We start from the raw sequence: 21,304 nt of genomic DNA, 5'->3' as shown, positions 1-21,304 counted from the left end.
ATAAATAATAGTAATTTGCAATTCGAAACTTTCTCCCTTTCTTGAAAGAAGATGGCACATAATAACGGATATTAATACGTTACATTATTATTTGTTTAATTTTGCACGTAGAGAAAACACTGGTTTCTAAATTCAATTGCCCATGTTGATGAAGAAGAATATTAAAATTTACAACTTTTAAATCCGTTCACTGTGTAATTTTTCTCCTCGTAACACCTTTTACACACACAATAAAGAAATAATTGCAGCCATATTAATTCATTTTATTTGCAAAACGAAGCGCAAACACAAGCGTGAGCAAGCTTTCATCGTGCACGAGTATAATAATAATACAATTAAAGACGAGAGTTTTTTTTTCTTCTTCTTTTTCTTTTTTTTTTCTTTTTTTTTTTTTTTTTCTGTTCAAACAACCTGTTAACGTCCGGCCATTTTGGCCAAGAACGGAACACGTGATAACATACGTTTTTTCCCCCAGATAACGGATCGAAGTATCATACGAGGCCGTAATTATTCTTAACGATTCTCGCATTATTTCCAACGTCTCATCTAGCGAAATAAACCGCGTTGCAATACGCTTTAAAAGCGATTGAAAATTGTAAAAAAAGAAAAAAAAGAAGATCAAAAGATCGAGCGATTTCACGTGTTCCAAATACCGATCTTACGGTTACACTGCTATTACACTGCTTAACTGTGCAACAATTTGCACAATTACCATTACGAATTCCAATTTCACGCAATATTTGGCTTAAAATCTTAAGTACGCTTGGGTGTATACGTATAGGGCATCCATTTAATAGTAATTTGAAAACCAAATATTGTAATTATATATCGATAATATACGATAATTGTATGTATGTGTGGATATTAAATTATTCGAAATTTTTGTTAATATTGAATATTTCAAAATTGTGTTACGAATATCAAAACGTTCTACGAATGATACAAAAATATCACTTCCGCTCGACACAGCAATAAATTCTGAATATTCGTAAAATAATAAAATATTCGAACGTATCCAAATTTTCAAGGATATTTTCAAAAATTAAAATATTCTAAACCCGATGATGAGAATATTCGAAATCTCTATTTCTCATTTATCCACGACGTTTAAAATTTGGATTCGTGACTTCGACGAGTATTAAGAAAAAAGAAGAAAAAAAAAAAAAAAAGAAATGGATTCGAAATTCTCTCGACGAATATTAGATACATTCGCGAGAAACACCGCGCTATAATTCACACTGATTGCGAGTCACGAAGCAAAGCATCGTATCGCAAACTTGTTCGTTTCGCGAGTGCATAAATTTCGTTACGTGCAACTCGATCGCAACTTTGCTATTTCGATCGTCGTCGCGGATCGTTGCGATCGTTGAGTTATATCGTCCAAGATTCAACGCGCACACGATCGTCGAAAAAGGAGAAAAAAAAAAAAAAAAAAAGGGAAAAAAAGAATCGTGGATCGATTATTCAATTTCAAGGCCAGCGCCAATTATCGCGCGCTAAGAATAAATTTCGAATTTTCGACGAAAAAAGATTCGCAAAAGCGAAATTTATTTAGCGAGCCATTTATCGATCGATTTTTGCCCGAGTTTCGACGGAAATATTTTAATTCCTTCGATCTTATCCCATCGAGATTGTTTTCGAGCAATTAAAAGAGCAATTAAAAATGGATAAGTAATAAAATTATTTATAGACGCGATTTGCAAAATAGCGAAATTCCAGACTGACTGGTTCCACCATAATGAGTCATATTATAGATATTATTATAACTGCGAGAATTCTTGGTGAAATGGGAAACTTGTTCGAAACGAATTCCTCGAGTTCCATTCGCCAATAATATCTACTCTTATAACAAACTTTGATTCAACTTTTTCGGAAACGCTAAATTATTTCATCGAACGTTTTCAACGCGTCGAAGAATCAGATTATCGATCGAATATTGATTTCGAATATTCAAATAGAATAGAATTGAAAAATAAATCAAAAGAGAATGGGGGAAAAAAAAAGTGTCACTCACCAGAAGAATCCGACAGCGGAGAGATAGAGCGTAAATCCCCATTAAAAAAGTAGCTCTGGAAAAAAGAAAAGAAAAAAATAATCAATTTCTAATTAAACTTTGAAATTTCACAGATATCGATCGAACAATCATCGAGAGAATCGACGCAGAATCGATGATGTTGCACGCAGGTGGTCCGATTAATTTTCCAAAGCAGGATGTCTGCAAGATTCGCGCGCCAGGTGGCGAACGAGCAATTAAGCGGGGGTAATTTAATCCCTCCCCCAATTGGGGCGTTAGAAGGATGCAGTTCGAGAGTTTAACAAGCTTGCAACGTTTCGTTCGAACTTGTATTCCGTTTGAAAAATTACACTGGGACATTGGTGATCAACGTGTCGGGTGCTCGATGGCGTAACAATGTCACAGAGTTGTTTTCTTTAATGTTTTAGATTTTCATCGATCGAAAATCTTATTTTCGAGTGGAAAATTTATAAAACGAAACTTTTACATAGAGAAGCGATTTCGAGAATCCAGTGAAACGAGAAAATCCGCATTCTAGAGCATCCCGATTCGATTTTTAGAACAATGCGATTCAGAGTCATCCATTCGATCGTTCGTGCACGCACATCCTCGCGCATACATAATTAATCACACGTGCCTAAATAATACGATTATGCATACGCGACTAACTCGAACGCCAAACACCTCCATAGAACCGTGATCCAAACGTGACCGTGATATACTCTTTCAATGGAACAATTTTTATCATTCTAACGATCCATGATACGACTTTTAATTCTTTTCCTTTTTACTACTTTTCAATATTCCCCTTCTCATTTATAATATTAATTTTTTAAATATAAATCGTTCCATGTATCATTGAACATTGTTTTTAAGAAATATTTAATGATTTGAAAATAATGTAGATAAAAATTATAATTGAAGTATTTTACGTATATTTAAATATTTTGCAATTGTTGTATATTAATAACGTACGTATATTTTAATTGAATTGATTTATCGCCTGTTTAGTTCTCTCGACTCGACGAAAAAAAAAAAAAAAAAGATTGTTACGCGATAACAAGTCGTTTAGGGGAAATGTGTGCTAACAATCTTGAGAATCACGCGTGTCATTCGACAAAGTTGCAAGTAACCTCTCTAACGTGGGAATTCATACGTCGTTTGCTTTGACCAACAGGCTGAAAAAACCAATTGCCAGAGAGATTCACGATTCAAATTTATAAAACTCTCTAACTATTCTCTCTCGAACCGCTTTCGAGAAATTTCGAATGCGTTCTCGAATTATTTCTCTTGAAATTAATATTTTTCTTCGAGCCGAATTTTAAATATTAACATTTTCAGCGCATTGAAAACTCTTTCTTTTTTTTATCGATCATTCTTTTTCTTTCTTTCTTTCTTTCTTGTCCAACCCGAGTTTCTCGACTACTGCACTCAACTAGTTCCTTTCACAATATTCTTATCGTTAGACTGCACACATCATTTATGCATTTATTTAAAGATTAAAAAAAAAAAAAAAAAAAGAAAGAAAAATATATGCGATACGCAACGATATACACGATATAAAATATTCCAAGCAAGGTGATTATTAATTATTTGATTAGCGAAACAAGATTTCATTTTCTTAATTATATCGATGAAATTAGGAGCTTGTATTCGCCAATACGATTAAGAAAAAGAAACTGATAAAAGTATTTATAAACGTTAAAAATAATATTGCCGAATACATTTTGAAACTCAACGAATACCAATTCATTCAATCCATCTCTTTAATCGATTTAACAATATAATTTCATCTCGATGGAATAACACGGTTGAGATAGAATAACTCAATCGATTGAAAATTGTATTTTCTATAAACGACGATTTAAAATTCTACATATTTTATTCCTTTTCAACCGAAACGTTTCACAACATTCTAAAAAGTCCAAAGGATCCTAAAATATTCTCCATTTCCATAAGAAACGGACAAGCTCACCCGCCAAAAAATTCCACAATTCCTCCAATTTTTTTTTGCCACGACACAGATCGTGTTTAAAAAAAAAAAAAAAAAAAAAAAAAGAAAAGAAAAGAGAGGACTCGAAAGGATCTAGGGTTGTAAAGTAACGAGACAGATAAATTGGCGATATACGAAACTCTCCTCTACAGTGTCACGAGGTGGGGCCACGGTTGAAAAATAATTTATTTTTTCGAGAGATAAAAAAAAAGTGTTCATCGTTTTATACGAAAGAAAGGTGTCTGCCTAAACGCGGGCCTAAACAAGGATCTGAATTCCAAAAATGGCGTTTTACGTCGTACTCCAGAGAGACTTTTATTGCTGATTCGGGGCCTGGGTTTCAGTTTTCAACTTGCTCGAATCTGGAATTTGTTATTTTGCTTTCGTTTTTCGGGAAACCGTGCGAGGAATTTTTATAGTTTTCGATTGTGCCTTGGCGATATCTAAAAACAGATTTTTTCTTTTTTTCTTTTTGCTTTTCTTCCATCGTCTCCTTCTCTCTTTTCTTCTCTGGCCAAGATCTCTCTCGTCTCGATCGCTTCTTTAATTTATCATTTATTACTCGAGGGGAATTGCGTTTGAAGATGAATGCGAAACAGAACGAATGAGAAGAATAGAAAAGTATAACATTGAAGTTTGAATAAAATATTATGGACGACTATATTAGCAAAATCGTACAATAGAATAATAATAGAAATTGAATAATTCTAAACGTAATTTCAAGTTTTCAATTGATGATATACGAAAAGTATTGCGATTCAACAATTTTATAAATTATCTTTTTATTTATTTTTTCCCTATCCCTATTTTAAAGAAGTCTTTAAAAAACAACGTTATTCGTTCGTTACAGATAAATAACATTTACGTGTCCCTAAATTAAAATCAAAAAGGAAACGAAAAATTTCACGCTTATCACCATACAATCTCATCCTATCTCCTATATCATCGCACTTCCACCTATTCCAAACAACCTATTCACATCAATTATTACCCTCCATCACACACACACACACACACACACCCTAATTAACCGCGATTATGCCTCTCAGAACCGGAGAAAAGAAGAAATCGAATCGCTCGAGATGGTTAAACAGGACGGTTAAAAAGCTTGCTTAGATAATTTCTTCGAATCATCTTCTTGCCCCCCAAAAAAGAGAATTGAACCGAACGTCGAAAAAATACATATTCATCCGATTTTTCTTCTTGCACAAATTCATCAAGTTTCACGAAGATTGTCCCGCAGAGATTCCACATCCCGACAACCTCGCTAACGACTTTAATTCGTTTCGAATGTCGCGCGATAAATTGCTCGTGTGACCTCTTGGTAGGTGGTCCGTGAGGGTTTGGATCGACGAGGCCGATGATATCGATGAAAGATAAGGATTATCAGGATGGATGCGCCCCGCGGCGCGACACAGTCTACCGAAACAGCCTGCCAAGCGGTTATCACGCTTCGTTTCGCCCGCATTGTCCGATTTAATCTGCGAAAAAAGCTTCCAATTTGTCCAACTCGAGAGACAATGCGCCCGTCGTTTACACGCGTCGTTTGCTTCCAAGATTCGATTTCAGAGAGAGAGAGAGAGAGAGGATTAATTCGCGACTCGAGATCGAATGTTTGCAAATGGGTTGATTTATTCATTGGACGATCGTATCGAAATTCGCCGATAATTATTTCGAGAGATCGACTCGTTTATCTTATCCTCCGCTTCCTTTAGATATAATATCGATACTCGATTCATTTCACTCTGAAACAAAAATCATAACTGAAGCAACAATCCTTCTCAGCATCTCGAATGATTCTCGATTTGGTTGGGAAAGGATCGTTTGACCCTTGGAAACGAGATAAGATTCGTATCGGGAAGAAAAATCCTAGGCAATTTCTAGTCGGCCGATCGTAAATATCGAACGTACAAAACGACGACACCTCGTGCCATCCTCCGCGAACCGTGAAAGTAAGAGAACAGCTGGTGCCCGATCTCGAGAGGGGGGGGATCGTGATCTCCTTTAGCTCTCCGCATTCCTCGAATTAATCAAATCGACCCGTCGATCCGGAGCAATTAATCTCGAACGGTAAAAGGGGGAAACTTTATTTTTTCGATCCATCGATCATATACAAAAGGAGGAGATTGGAGGAGATAGCACCCCCCACCCTCTTCGAGGTTGTAAATGGGCGAGAGTAGGATTGATAAGAGAAATTTGAATTTAGAGATGCATCGAACCGGATTGGAAGTTACTTGTTACTTACTTTTTGTTATATTTGCAACAGTTGCTTTCGATCTTATTAATTAATTGCCGTCAATTTAGGGTTATTAGTTATTAGGTGTAAGCAAATATACATAAGATATGATTTTTTTAAACTATTTAAAAACAGGTCGAATATTAACTTCGTTCGTTGAAAATACATCGTATACGTGTTCGATATGAATAAAAATATCTTTCTGTAATTATCGAATTGAGAAATGATTAGAAGAGCTGAACACGATGATTTCGCGTTTATCGCTATGGGAACACGTTAATTATAAGTCTAGTTATACGGTGATCGAATATCTTTCCTACCTTTTCTTTTATTTTTTTTTTTTCTTTTTTTTCTTTTAGCAATTTCAATTTTTATTGACCGTATTTACATATTTTATTGACCGGATTCTGGTACAGACAAAACATCGTGATATTCATATAGACGCTTTTAGCAAAATTCTCAAGATTTAATTATTTTAAAATTAAATTACAGTTAATCATATCGCGTATGAGATCTGATATTATCAAGTATTGTAAAGAATTTCAAATCTCTTCGAGTGAACCGTAAAAGTTAATACGATTTGAAAAAAGAAGAAGAAGAAAAAAAAATACTCTTGAGAAATTGAGATTAAAATTTCTGCAATATGAAAATAAAATTTTCACGATAGAAATTGAATTTCTGAACGAAATTTCTCTATAATAAGTGAAATTTCTACAAGTAAAACTTTCTATGATATAAATACATATATTTCACAACACAAATGTATGCATTTATATATATTTCAAAAAAAAAAAAAATAGAAAATTTAATGTCGTATCGTATCGAAATTTGCTATTTTATGGAATAATTCCCGATTTTCTTGTATTTCATCGTATTTCACGAAAACATATAGATAATATAATAATAAGGTAAATATCTATTTTGCAAATTTCGAGATTTTTCTTCACTTCACGATACCACGCGTGTACCTTCTCGACGACACGCGGTGTAAATGTAACACAACTCTCTTATAGGTGAACCACTCGTCGACTATCAACCTGGCAAATGTCAGACTATCCCAGGGTGGTAGAACCTGTCCTATTACCCACACACACGCGCGCGCGTATACACGTACACACACGAGCGCGAAACAGAAAAGCGAGCACGAAACAACCTCTGTCGTCGAAAGTTATTAGACGAATACGAAGGCAGAGCAAACTTTGCTCGAAATAAATACACGCGAAATTTAAACGAGGATCGAAGCTCTTTGTTTTGTTTTCGAGCGACGTAGAATATTACTCATTGTTCGTTCCACGAATTGTTTTTATTTTTATATCCGTATCACGGATAATAATAGAGATTGAAATTGTAGAACGAATAACTTTCGTTCGTTTATATATTTATAAAAATATAAAAAGGTGCTCGTTTATTATGTTTGAACGAGATTTTTTTCGATTTTTTAAGAAAATCGATTGTGAAATTATATTTAAAATTAAATTGTTTATTATCTTTTGTTTTATTTCTATTAATTTTAGCTATAAAAAAAATTAATTTTTTCGATCGTTTCCTAGGATTTTTTTTTCTTTTTATTTGTTTATTTTATTGCTTCTCTATTTCTTTTCTTTTCTTTTTTTTTTTTTAATGCAAATATTCCGAATCTCATGAATGCAGATAATTCTAAAAAAAAAAAAAAAAAATATTTCTCGTTTTTTCCTATTAATATTTAATTACGTATAATTATTTCCCATTTTTATACAATAAATATGTTTCTAAAGTGTTTTTAAAGCATAATTAAATCATTTTAATTATCGAAGCAGTATAATTATTAAATTGTTTATTACTTAATTACTTCGCTTAATGATATCTCTTTCTCTCCTGCCATTTTTCATTCACTTATTTTAAAATTAATATTTTAAATGTTATCTCACACATTTCCTCGAGATCTCGTTTGTATTGCCCATTTTTTAATTATTACACACTTTTCAAAGTAAGAGATATTATTGAACGGCAATAAATATTGCGTTTACACGTGAATCAATCATTAATGTGCTCATTTTAACAATAATATTCTCATATGTTTGTAACAGTATATACCTATCGTTGTCACTGTCATTGATAAAAATCTGCAAAAGTGTATGGATACTTATGAGCCGTAACGTTTATTGAATTTAATGGTGTGTAAAGGAAAAGAAAAATATTTTTAACTTTGAAATCATGTTGTTCAAAAGTTAATGATCCAAAAGCTGTGGAAAATTTTAAAATAATTTACTGTACATTATGTTATAACAAGGAGCAATGTGCAATGTGAACTATATAATTAGAGCAGAATGTAGTTTTTATAGTTATTGAAGAAGGAAGGAGATAAATAGCTACTTACAAAACTGGAACATAATGAAAATACCTTCCTTTCATGATTCATAGAAGATAGATGCAATAAAATTTAAAATTATGAAAAATTTACAAGGGATTTAATATTTTTAAGAATAAATAATTAATTTAAACACGAGAGTTGAAAGACACGTGTTACTTAGAACCGTTTCTAGAAGATTGAAATTAGGTTCAATTTCATTCTCTGTTCTTTATCTATAAAAATCGTCGCGTGGATTAAAAAAATAATATTAAAATATTCGTAATTGCCAATAGTTCTTTGACACTTTAAAGCCTGGATATTGGTCACGTGGTTCTATTCCATTCTATAATTAACAATCACCTGTTGCTAAAGCGGTTTTACATTTTTTAAAATCTGTAACTAGATACCTGACTGGTATCTACATCATTTTCTTCAACATTATTCTACACCATTTTAAAATGTGCAGATAAAATGCAGTTATCTAATTATATTTGCAATCAATGATTATACATATTTTATAATTATATGATCCTGTTAAAAAATATTCGACTATGGATCTAACCTATAATCACTATAAATGATAATTTAATTAGCAACCGATAATACAATATTTACAAAGCAAAATGCTTATTAGACGGAAAATTAAATATTTTTACAATTCATAACTTTTCCCTAATCTTAAGAAGCAAATAGAATATCATATAAATTAATATTCCTTTATTTTCATATTCATTTTTAGTTGAGAATTTTTATATTCTTGAAATTGTGCAAGGAAAATCATTCAACACATCACAGAATTGAATATCCTGAAATTAAATATAACATAAAGTTTCAAATAAATTGTGTAATCATTTAAATTTATATAATTTCAATTCAGATGTTTCGATTGGTTTAAACAAAACTTGTTTCGCATCCGAATAAATAATGCATTCTAACCTCTATTCGTTCAACAAGTATCTACTGAACTTGCACGTGGGACGCGTAATGTTGAGATATGCAGTGGGATGCGATTATATAGACTATTTATGGCCTAGATTCAGACGAAACCTGTATCCAATCGTGCTTACTGGTAAAAATATCATATTAATAATTTACGAAACGAGGGATCGCGCCATTGAAGATGGTGGAAAAAGTTGAAAAATCCCTAGATCCATTATTTAGTAATTTCTGATATTCTACAATTTGAATACATTTTCCAACGAATATGGAAAACAGGTTAAAAAAATAAGCAGAAACAACATTATTTTTTTATTTTTCACTTCTTTTTTTAAAAGGAAATTACTTATGGAATGAGATCTAATAAGATTATCTATATAAAGTATCTTTCATAATTACCCTAAATTAATAAAAGAAAAGTAAGAGTTCAGATTACGAAGTGAACGTAAAAATGGATAGATATTTTAACATATATTCCATTTATCATCGCTTATTTTTCCATCGAAATTGCTTAATTACACGCAATAACATTTATCTCTCAACTATATTACGTTTCTTCTACTTCACTCTCGATATCTTAACGAATACGAATACGAATAGATTAACGTTTAAACCAAAGAAAAAGTATGTATTCGTCTTCCTTTTTGTACACGAGTAGAGGAAGTCCATACAAGGACACCGTGAAGTCATCGCCGAAAAAGACCACTAGGTAATACGTCTCTTCCTCCGGCAATTAGACAGATATGGCGAAGAAAAAAAAGGAGGAGGAGAAGAAGGGGGGGGGAGGGAGGGAGGGAAGATATCGGATCCAGGAAGTAACGAATCGAACGAAGGAACGAGTGCAAGCTGATTTCGCGCCACTTGTCCAGACAATAATCTCGGAAACGGTGACCGGTTTTAAACTTGATTTCATGCTACCGGATTGGGCAGCATTAATGTATTCGATTTCATTTGAACGGCAACGGGTTTCTGGCTGGACATCGGCTGTTAACAGTGGCGGAAAATTATGCGAGATTTTATTGCAAAATTTTGATACACTTTAACTACTGACGAAACTATTTCATTAATTAATCCATATTTATTTAAATCGATTAAATCCCTAATGTTTATAAAGAGGATTATACAATTTTACAAGTGAATTTTAAAACTTTAATCCAAATTGTTCTAACCTCAATATATCAAATATTCACAATCACAAAGAAGACATAACCTAAATTCCTCTCGATGCGCCTAACCTCAAAAATTCATTATTACAATATCATAATAATATTCATTATTTAATATTTATCCCTACTTCATATAACCTCGAAAACTCGTCGAATATTATTCCTATCAGTGAATCCAGAAAACCCATTCAAATTCTCAAGCATCGTTTTCCAATCGAAAAGAAAATATTATACGCGGAATAACATGATCGATCCAAGTCGATGGTCAACGGTTCCCATCAATTTCTACTCTCCTTCTGAAAATACATTTAACCAGCGTGAGTCACCGTTTTCTTCTAGCGGAATGTTAACGGTAAGCGTGGTATCATGGAAGGAAAGAAAAAAAAAAAAAAAAAAAAGAAAAAGAAGAATACAACTCGTACGATCGGTACATGCTCCAATACCGACTTATTTCCAATGATACACGTTCATTCACGAGGATTCACGCTTCGAACGATATGAAGGAAGGCATATAAATTAATCACTTTTTGTTCAACTTTTATCTTTAATAGTTTCGAACAGGAATCTTTCGGTCGGATCGAGGACTTTTTTTTCTCCTTCTTTTTCTATTCGAGCGTTTTTGCATACCAACCGACCGATCAGAGAGAGAAAATGAGAGAGAGAGAGATTTTACACTATGTAAATGATTTTTAAATTTTCGATTCTTTTGAGTTTTGAGAGACTAAGGTTTTACACGAAAAAGGGAAATTTAAAAATTATAGATATTGTTCGAGGAAAATATTAATTTTCTTTATAATAATTTAATTTCGAATAAGAGTTTATTTCGACGACGAAGAAAATCAAGGAATAAAGTTTATTTATTACGTGTACTATAATTCACGATTTGTAATAATTATTCATTATTCGTGAATGGATTATAAAATGGTATTCACTATCTCGTATTCGATATTTATAAAAGAAAACTTGTACATAATCCGTGCTTAATCTATCAGAAAATATCATCTAGTGAAAATCATCTGAAGCAAAGGTTTCTATCTTAACCTTAACATCTACACCTTAACAGGAAACAAGTTCCCCAAATAATCAACCTGAAATCCTAGACTTCGAACAAGAATTTCTTTGATACAGGCCTGGAAAAATTTTACCGTCACCTGCACCAAGTTAAGAACCACCTATCTATCTAAACCTGTTCAAAGGCTTCAACAAAGTTTCAACACGATAACTATCAAGCCGGATGAAATCAAGCTGAAAGAAATTTATATTTTCTGATAATCCTTAGATAATCGAGAAACAATGTACGTAAGAAAATGATGGAAATTTGGTTTGATTTCTTATTGCATGTTTATTAACAATATGGATAAAAACTATGAAAAAATAAAATAAAATAAAATACGAAAGTTTTATGTGAAAGAGAGGAATATGAAGAAAATCAAAGAAGATTAAAATTGTATTTTTCATTAAATTTTCCCAATTTTTCTATTATTCTACTATAGCATTCAAACATTGATTAAATTATCATAATTGGCGAACAGAGGGGATATTATAATGTGGAACATTAATAATATTATTGAATTATTATTTTTTATATTTTCATCATTCAATCTTTTTATTTATAGCAATTCTTAAAGAAATTTTTAAAGCAATTTTATCTAATTTCCAACTTGTAATCTTCCTTTCCAAATGAAAATGAAGTTGGTTGTAACAAGTTATGAAAGATTGAGAAAATGAACGAGTCAATTTATGAAGAAGTATCGAGTATCTCAAAGCAATTTACTTGTGACAATGTTATTTAAAGTCCTACAAGATACATACGTTGAATAGGTATGAGTAAAAGCTACAACATCAATATGTGTTTTATCGATACCTTAAGGCACAATGTTATATATATATATATATCAAGCGTCCTTAATGATTAAAAACTCTACTATTAAGAAACTTGCAATATTGCAATTTCATAATTTCACGAGAAATTTATAATTTTGAAGTATCTTGATTTTATAATTTATAGATTCTTTAATCTTCTCATCTTTTCATTTTGCAACTTCATAAATATAAAATTCAAAATCTTGTTTATCGCTGCCAATTAATAATTTACAATACCACAATTTTCAGCATAAATTTACAATTTTACACTTACCTAACGTAAACTTTAAAACACAGAAATCAAATCAAATAAATATGACTACTTTAACTCAACCAATAATTTTACAAATATATTCCAAAATTTCTTCTTGGAAACCGTTGTACAATTCTCAATTTTACCCTTCAACTTTGCAGCGCGAAAATTCGAAAATTTCTCTTTAAACCTTCACACGCAACTTTTCAATCCGTTTGCTATTTTCATCGAATTCAAAGTCTCGCCCGTCCACGAAAGAAAGCACAGATATATCGATCGTACGATGAGGAAATCACTCGGTTCACCCCGCGAGAACGAAATCGGTTTAATTGCCCGCGAGACTAGCGCCGCCTGGTAATTAAGTGGAAAATTAATCGGTCTTCCAAATGGAAAACGTACGGAATTCTTATGTAACCGAATATCAAGCTGTGTGTAACGATCATGGCCTCGGGCGAAATTAGCGGAATTTACGATCGTCACGCTTTATTCGAGTTCGTGGATCCGGTATGTCTGGTTTACCCGCTCGTGAATTAACTTCTCTGAATTTCATTTTTGCCACAGACCTTTGGCTACTGGATCGGAACTCGCGTCCGATCAGCTGCGCGTTCCTGCAACAATTTCCTAGTCGCTTTGCACGGATATATTTTATAACCACAGCTCGTTTCTCGTTTTTCGTCGATCCGATATTTCGATCGGATCGGTTCACATTTTCACTTTAAACGGGCGAATCCTGTTTCTCCCCGCCCGTTTTGATATTTATCGGTTGGATATTTAAATAATTATCCATATCCCTGGCGATTTTGAAAGCGGATTCGTAAGAGCTCTGCTTAACGATGCCACTTTTTTGAAAGTTAGACATTCGTTAAATACGTTTTGAACAGGAGGGAAAGTATATTTAATTACCGCAACTTTATAATAAAAGCGGGTTTTCCGTACGAACAATTATATTGGCGCTCGATATATATTGAAAACTGTGTCTCTCGTGTAATTTGTAAAAATTATCTCATTACACCGATAATTTATTGCAACACGTTGCTGTCGTAACAACCAGTTAGGTATTTGAAAAAGTGTGTGATATAAAAAAAAAAAAGTCTATCCTGTTTATTCAAATTATATAGTGTAGTTTTCATAAGGAGTTATGTTAATTCGATGATATTTCGTCATATTTAATTTTTCATCGGTAAAATCATCGGTAAAAAAAAAAAAAAAAACAAGTCACTTGATGATTCACCCGATCATAGTATTATTTTATTCATTTTGGGATTGAAAAATACGTTATAGTAATTAATTTTTTTTCCACGAGACTATATAGAAATATTTCTAAAAACAAAAAGAAGGAATCGTCCATTTTCTAATGCAATTAAAAAATTAATAAAATTCACTTTTTAAATACAATTCTTCAAGAATCACCGATGATCTAAATATGTTTATTTAAAAGCATATCTTTCAAATCTGTAATTTTAAAACTATCTATAGACACTCGTTGAATTACATATCACCAATACAACATCTACGAGCACAACAACATCTCTTAACCAATTAATAAAACAAATTAAAATACCTAACGTCTCCACGAAATCTTCATTCTCAATTGCATTGTCTCGAAATAAAAAAGAAAATAGCGAACGTCAAAATTCCCTAGCTAGCTCACTTTGCCACCATCCGCGAAAATGGCGGCTTCTGCATAATCGCCTCGCCTCGCATTTTCTTTTTCCTCTCTTAATTTCGACCGGCGAAAAGCGGTTCTCTAATTGGAACAAAATTCTTTTTCGTCGTGGCGTGGAAATTACGGGGCCAGGAAGGCCTCGAACGTCGTTACCGCGTCCCAGATATTTCCTGGTTAAAGCCACGTCGAACGCTTCGACGCACGATGCTTGTATACACGAGGCGATCCCACGCTTGGAGATGCGTATCTCCGTCTCGTTTGGCGGTTTTCCTTTGTTTTGGCTGGCATCGACCAACTTCCTGCCGTTTTCTATTCCCCGGGCCACGCGTGTTACGCAGTCCTCCTTCTTTTTTTCTTTATCTCCTCTTCTTCTTCTCTCTCGCGCGTGGATACGAGAACAAGAGCGAAGACATTGTATTCGGCGACGTTTCCCAAGCCCAAGAGTGGGATTATTTGTTGTTGGGGTCACAATTTGTGAGTTTGAAAAAGAAGGCCTTGTGTTGAAATAATCAAAAAATTGTAGGACTGTTTTTTTTTTTTTTTTTTTCTTAAAAGATTCGAGAAGAAATTTTAATTCCTTTTTTTTCCTTTCGCATTATAAAGACTTGAAAATTTTTTCATCACTTTGTACATCCAATGATGCAAATTTGTATGCAGGGATATAAGTTAGTCCCTTATCGCGATTCACGATAAAACGTGACTTATGAGAGATGCAGATCATGATACTATTCCAATATAGCGTATCTTATCTTTCACTTTAATACAAGTGAAATTAGATTACACGCCAGAGGAACTTCCGCTTCTGTTCTTATCATATTCAACATTTAATTAGAAAGTTTATCGACGAATTATATTTAAAAAAAATCTCTTTGATTTTTAACACACGACTTAATCAATATATCTTTCCAATAATAAATAAGCATTTAGTTTTAAATCGATTGGATATTTATATTATATTGTTCTAATAAGTACACACGCACACACACACACACACACACATACACGTAGAAAAGAATGTAAGAAATCAAGTGCAATACGTAAGAAAAAAGACAGAATACGTAAAAAAAAAAAAAAGAAAAAAAAAGGTATATAAAAAAGAAATTAATCAATTCGTTTCTTCCTCGTGATTCCACGAGTGAATGAATTTGTACGCGGCCGACGCATTTTTCAACGTGTCCAATTAAGTAGATTCTTAAGAAGGAAAAACCAAAAGATGTGTGGAATCTCAGGATTATACAGTTACATTTACATTTTATTGCGTACTGCAATGTCTCCTTCTCGTTCGGTTCGAGAATCGAACGAATCAAAATGATGGTTATTGCTATCCAATAATGCGTGACGTTTTATTTTCTCCTCTTCTTTTTTTCCTTCCTTTTTCTTTTCTCCCCTCCCCTCTCTTCCTCCTGGGTAGAATCGAGCCTGGTAGTAGAATGCGGCTCCTTTGTCCACGTTTTCTTTCTTTTATGCTGGATAGTCGACGAGATGTCCAGCGTAGCTGTTACAATGTAGCTGGCTGATTGTAGGTTGGCTTCAGTTTTATGACGGAGAAGAGGAATTGCAATCTCGGCTCCGCTGAGATTGAACCGCGTCGAGCAGTGACCCATTTAAGAATGGAAGAACTTTTTAAAGATTTTTGTTTGGCAAAACGTAATAGCAGTAAAATGGAAATATATCGCTATTCACTTCATTTTCACGATATCTATAATTAGAGAAAGTATAAAAGCAGATATCATTCGTGTAATATAGTGTGTTCACATTCCAAATATTATTCAATCAAATATAATATACTTTCTTATTTGGAAAGCCAAGTGGAATTGTATTTGTCGAATTACGTAATTACGAGCGCTAAAATAATTGCAAGATTACACTTTAATACTTATAAAAATTCCACTTTATTTCCTATTTTCTAATTTCATAATTCGAGAGAGAGAGAGAGAGAAAATGTCTCTTCAATTTCATTCGAGAGGAAAAGAAAAACGATGGAGAATTTTCGAAATTAAAAATAAATTGGAAAGAGTTAGAACATTTTAAAAATCATCGAGGAATAAATGAAGAAAAGTTCAAATATTAATATTTTTCAACTTTTTCGAACTTTTCGCGATGAAAAGAAAATTCTTTTCAAATTTCAGTTGAGAAAAGAGCTCGTTTCTATCAGTCAGTCAGTTTCTATCGAATCATCAACTCTCTCACGAGGCGTTTCTTTTTCTCGACCCTGATCTTCGATTAAAACCCGTTACCGTTACCCGACATTAGAAACCTTCTCGCCGTTTTATTTTTCATCCTCGAAACAGCTCCCGCCGTCTTTTTGGGCACAGTGGTCCACTGAACACGACACACGGTTTCTGAAGGGATCACGAAGGTCGTTAATATCTGGCTGAAGGGTTCACTGACCACTGAACACAGGTTCCTCGACAGTGATACAATCCTTGGAAAGAATTAGAGGGTCGGTCACCACAAAAAGAAAAAAAGATCTCTAACTCTTTGGGAGGAGAACGGATCAGGTACAAAATATTCGAAACTTGTTGCTTGTTAAATAGGTGAATCGATCTTTCAGATAGATAGGATGGATAATGTTTAGAATTAAATTTGATTTATTCGAATCGAAGAAAATTTTAATTTTCCTAAGTTCATAAGTGATAATTAATTTGAAAAAAATTTGTACGTTGATAATTTTAATTACGTTAAACGTACGATAAACGTTGATAAAATTTGTTGTTGTGTTATTCAAGTACGACTTCAATTTACTTGAGAAAATTGATTAAATCAATATTTGATTACTTTCAATTATTTTCTGCTTAAACAGATACAACTGACGCTGAATCCTTCCACGAAATATCATCACGATTGGCATAATCTCACAGAATTATTCTTCTTAAACGATTCAAATTGCGTTTAAAAATATATGTATTTCTCGTATCTTCCTGTTTTATACGTGAACGTAGAAATTACGCGTGAGGGCGCTGCAGGACAATGTTCATCATAAAATAATACGTGGTGAATACGATGTGCATAATACACTGTTCCACTTTAACGTGTATTGAAATCGAAAGGTGTAATTTCTGATAGAATTTCCGTGGCCACGAAGTTCCTCCAAGAACTTCACATCGATCCCTGAAGCTAGAAAATGCTACGCATATACACAGACGAGCCAGTTATTATTATTCTATTCTGCACATTTTCACATCCTATTTGTTTGCTCCAATTTTCCCGATTCGATTCAGCATCGATCGAAATTCATGGCTTGACCGAGCTTTTGACGATATCGTAATTCACTGCAAACCGTTAGGGAACCCTAGATCGGTGATTCACTAGGCGGTGAATTTCTATTCTCATTGGATCGAGGTGCTCGTGATCCACTTCGATGTAAAAGTAAAATTCAATTGGTATTTTTAGATGGATAAGTGGGTTACGAGTTCTTTGGTTCGAGGATGTTCGTTGAGTATCGTTTGAATCGTAAAAATTATTATTTTTAACAGATAAATATAACAACGGATATTTTTATATCAAGAATCGTAGATTCATTTCTACGACGAAGAGATAATTTTAATACAATTTTATTAACAACGTTTTTGTAACAAAGCGTTTAGTGTGTAAAATTAATAGCACAATTACGCTCGGAGGAAAAATTAGGTAAATTTGATTAATCCTCCTCGCGTAATTACTTCCTCCTTGATTAGTATCAAATAATTAATCCTTTGACGAAATAAAAACTATAATTTCGATAATAATAGCGTTATGCACGATCATGACTATCCTTTCCAAATCTTCTTTTACCACGCCAGAAAATCAACTTTGCTCATTTTCTCTTCCGTTATGAATAGACAAAGAAGCAATTGTCTTCCTACGAAAACAAAGGCATCGCTGTCCTTCCTATCTCTATTCAATTACTGAACTCTTTAGGAAAGACTTGGTACACTTGATATATAAAGTAATAAAATATAACACTTGATTACAATTCACATTTCCTATTAATACTAACTTAATTTAAAATAATTCGTATATATTTTCAACATCAACGATATTCTCTTGAACACTCGAAAACAAAACTTTCATCCACGATATTCAAACTATAACAAAATCAGATTATTCATCAATTGTTGAAATCAACCTACAAATATCAATACAATCGAAATCACGCTTACGAAACACTTAATATAAATATATCGTCTTGCATCCACTCGATCGTTCAAACACACGTGTCACTACAGATTAAAATTAAAAAATTTCAGGATAAAAACCCATCCATCGAAAAAGAAAAAAGAAAGAAAAATATTCGCACAAAGGATCCAAAGAGGAAGAAAATCGCATTCGTCGTAAACTCGTCGCAACTTGCTACAAATTAAAATTAAAAAATTTCAGAATAAAAACTCATCCATCGAAAAAGAAAAAAGAAAGAAAAATATTCGCACAAAGGATCCAAAGAAAATCGCATTCGTCGTAAACTCGGCACACGTTAACTTGCTATAAATTAAAATTAAAAAATTTCAGAATAAAAACTCATCCATCGAAAAAGAAAGAAAAATATCTGCACAAAGCATCCAAAGAAAATCGCATTCGTCGTAAACTCGTCACACGATCTCTCGATGCCTGCCTCGCGTCCCGAAAATCGTTATTCCCATACATAATACATGAATTTCAATACGAGCCGCATCATTAGTCGCGCTCGAGGCGCAGCCTCGTTATTGGCAGCGCATCTCTCGCTCCCGGTTCCGCTTGTCCCCGATAATTGACGACTTTATGCCGAATACAAACACTGTTCGATATCGGTGGTCCCGTTCATCGTTCCCCTGAATAATCTCGCCCGGTTATCTCGCGTGGGCGCATCCGTTACACGTTGTGCAACCTCGAAACAGTATGGCAAATCCACTCGATGAAAAAGAAAAAAAGCGTTCGCGCGATGGCTTGCGGAGAGAAGGAAATTGGAATGGCTCGTTCCAACGGGGGACAGGTTGTTTCGGGTTTCTGGGTCGTTTTAACCCCTGCAGTTGACATAGGAGCGAAAGATTTTTCCTTTTTTGGGGGGGGGGAAGGGGAGGAGGATAATCAAAATCGAACGTGTTGAATTAATTCTTTTTAAAAAAAAAGTTAAAAAGAAACAGGATAAAACTCGAGTGAGTTGAATTAATTCTTTTTAAAAAAAAACTTAACTTTGAAGAAATTTTGAGAAATTGTTTATCAGAGCCGAGATTTATTATTAAATTTCGAGTTGATTTGACGTGTTACGACTTGGCATGTAAACTTTGATATTAATTAACGATCAATGGAGATTTCTACATTTGCGAACCCTTCCGCGATTCAAAAATTCGATCCATTAGTTTATCTGGGTAATCGCGCAAGTGTAATTGAAATTCTGCAACATGTTAGACCGAAACACGTTGAATAATTCACGGAATATTGATGCACTCCGTTCGAAAGGACGTATCGACATTTAGAATCGCGCGTTGGCCCGTAACAAAATCTCGTAACGCAACTCTTGCTCGTGCAACTTCGACGGCGGGCATTTTTATGGAAACTTACTTCGATGCAAAAAACGTCAAATTACAAGATGGAGACGTTCTTCCTGCATGGAGTGTAAAATCGGATTTGGCAATCCGGGATAAACGTACGTGACTTGGCCAATCTGGTAGGAAGACAGATTTTGCGCATATATTTTTTTAACGCTTGGATAAAATTATACTTGGAAAATTTATTCGAGAAGAAAGAGTTGAAAAATGTTAATTTTTAGAATAATGCAAGATATGAGAATTATTGCTCGATGCAATTATTTAATTCTATTATATATATATATATTTTGCGTTGGAAGGAAAATATTAAACGAGGAATTTCAGGAAGTAACGAGTAATGTATGGATAATATATTTCTAAATGTTATAAGAGATTAATTAGTTTGATTAAGCTTTGTTGGCTTGGAAAATGAATATTTATCATTGGTTTTCTTTCTTTCTTTTTTTTTTTCTTTTCTCTAGAAATTATGAATATGATTTCAAATTTCCTGGATATTATTATTATTATTATTCGTGCACATATTTTACATATAAAATCGCGATGATTATTATGAAATCTTTCCCAGAATTTAATATCTAACAAATTTATAAATTCGCAATTAATTTAATTTCTTATTACATCCTGTCACATATTTTACATCTTATCCTAATATTTAATACTTTTACATTGTTTCGAATCCTTTTTTTTTTAATATCGTCATTCTTAAAAAAAAAAATATACCTTACTTTTAAAATCTTTCTAAATTCTCTAAAAAGAAACGAAGATAATCGTGTTTTATAGGTGTCATCCAGACGTTATAACTCTCCACTGTTAAATCCTACTTTTTATTACCTTGTTTCACTTAAAATTCCACATCAGAAGCTCATTCAGAAAACATTAAAATTTAGCAATTCTATTCCACGAAGCATAATTCAATCAATATTAACAAACACAAGAATAATTACATAAAAAAAGAGAAAGAAAAGAGAAGAGAAGTGAAGAGAAGAGGAGGAAAAAAAAAAAAAAAAAGAACCAAGGTTTATTCTCCCCTTCCTTCCTCCCCGGCAATGGTACACTTCAAAATAAACACCGATAGAATATTATTGGCCACGAGTTACAATGACCTCCCAAGAACGGCACCATTGCACAATAACCAAAGAATCTCTGTCTCGCGTCCATCGATGCTACGAAACGCGTTACAAAGAGCAGTAAAATACCTCTCGAAACCTGATAAAACCCGTGATAAACGTTCGTAGATAACGGAATTTCTATGTAACGCGATATTATACTTAGACTGCGTGTCCAATATCCAACAAGCCGGGAATCCAATAAAACACGCGATCAACGAATTTTAACCTCGAGGCA

At 33.2% G+C, this 21,304-nt stretch overlaps 1 protein-coding gene and 1 long non-coding RNA gene across 2 annotated transcripts in view; one reads left to right on the top strand and one right to left on the bottom strand.

Moving 5' to 3' along the window:
- LOC100870761 (uncharacterized) overlaps window positions 1–21,304 on the top strand; it is a 124,439-nt gene that overhangs the window by 8,808 nt on the left and 94,327 nt on the right. The gene's annotated exons all lie outside the window — the stretch shown is intronic.
- The window catches only part of LOC105736779 (uncharacterized), a 56,395-nt gene continuing 37,043 nt past the window's right edge, over window positions 1,953–21,304 (bottom strand). The window contains exon 4 of the long non-coding RNA XR_015292703.1: window positions 1,953–2,069. This is a non-coding gene — a long non-coding RNA (uncharacterized LOC105736779). The remainder of the gene's footprint in view (window positions 2,070–21,304) is intronic.

The sequence above is a fragment of the Apis florea genome, unplaced genomic scaffold (genome assembly GCF_048593485.1).
Source record: "Apis florea isolate Af1SG1 unplaced genomic scaffold, ASM4859348v1 contig_3195_pilon, whole genome shotgun sequence".
Taxonomy (NCBI): domain Eukaryota; kingdom Metazoa; phylum Arthropoda; class Insecta; order Hymenoptera; family Apidae; genus Apis; species Apis florea.
Note: the sequence above shows the minus strand (reverse complement) of the source record. Positions and strands in the feature narration are given on the sequence as shown.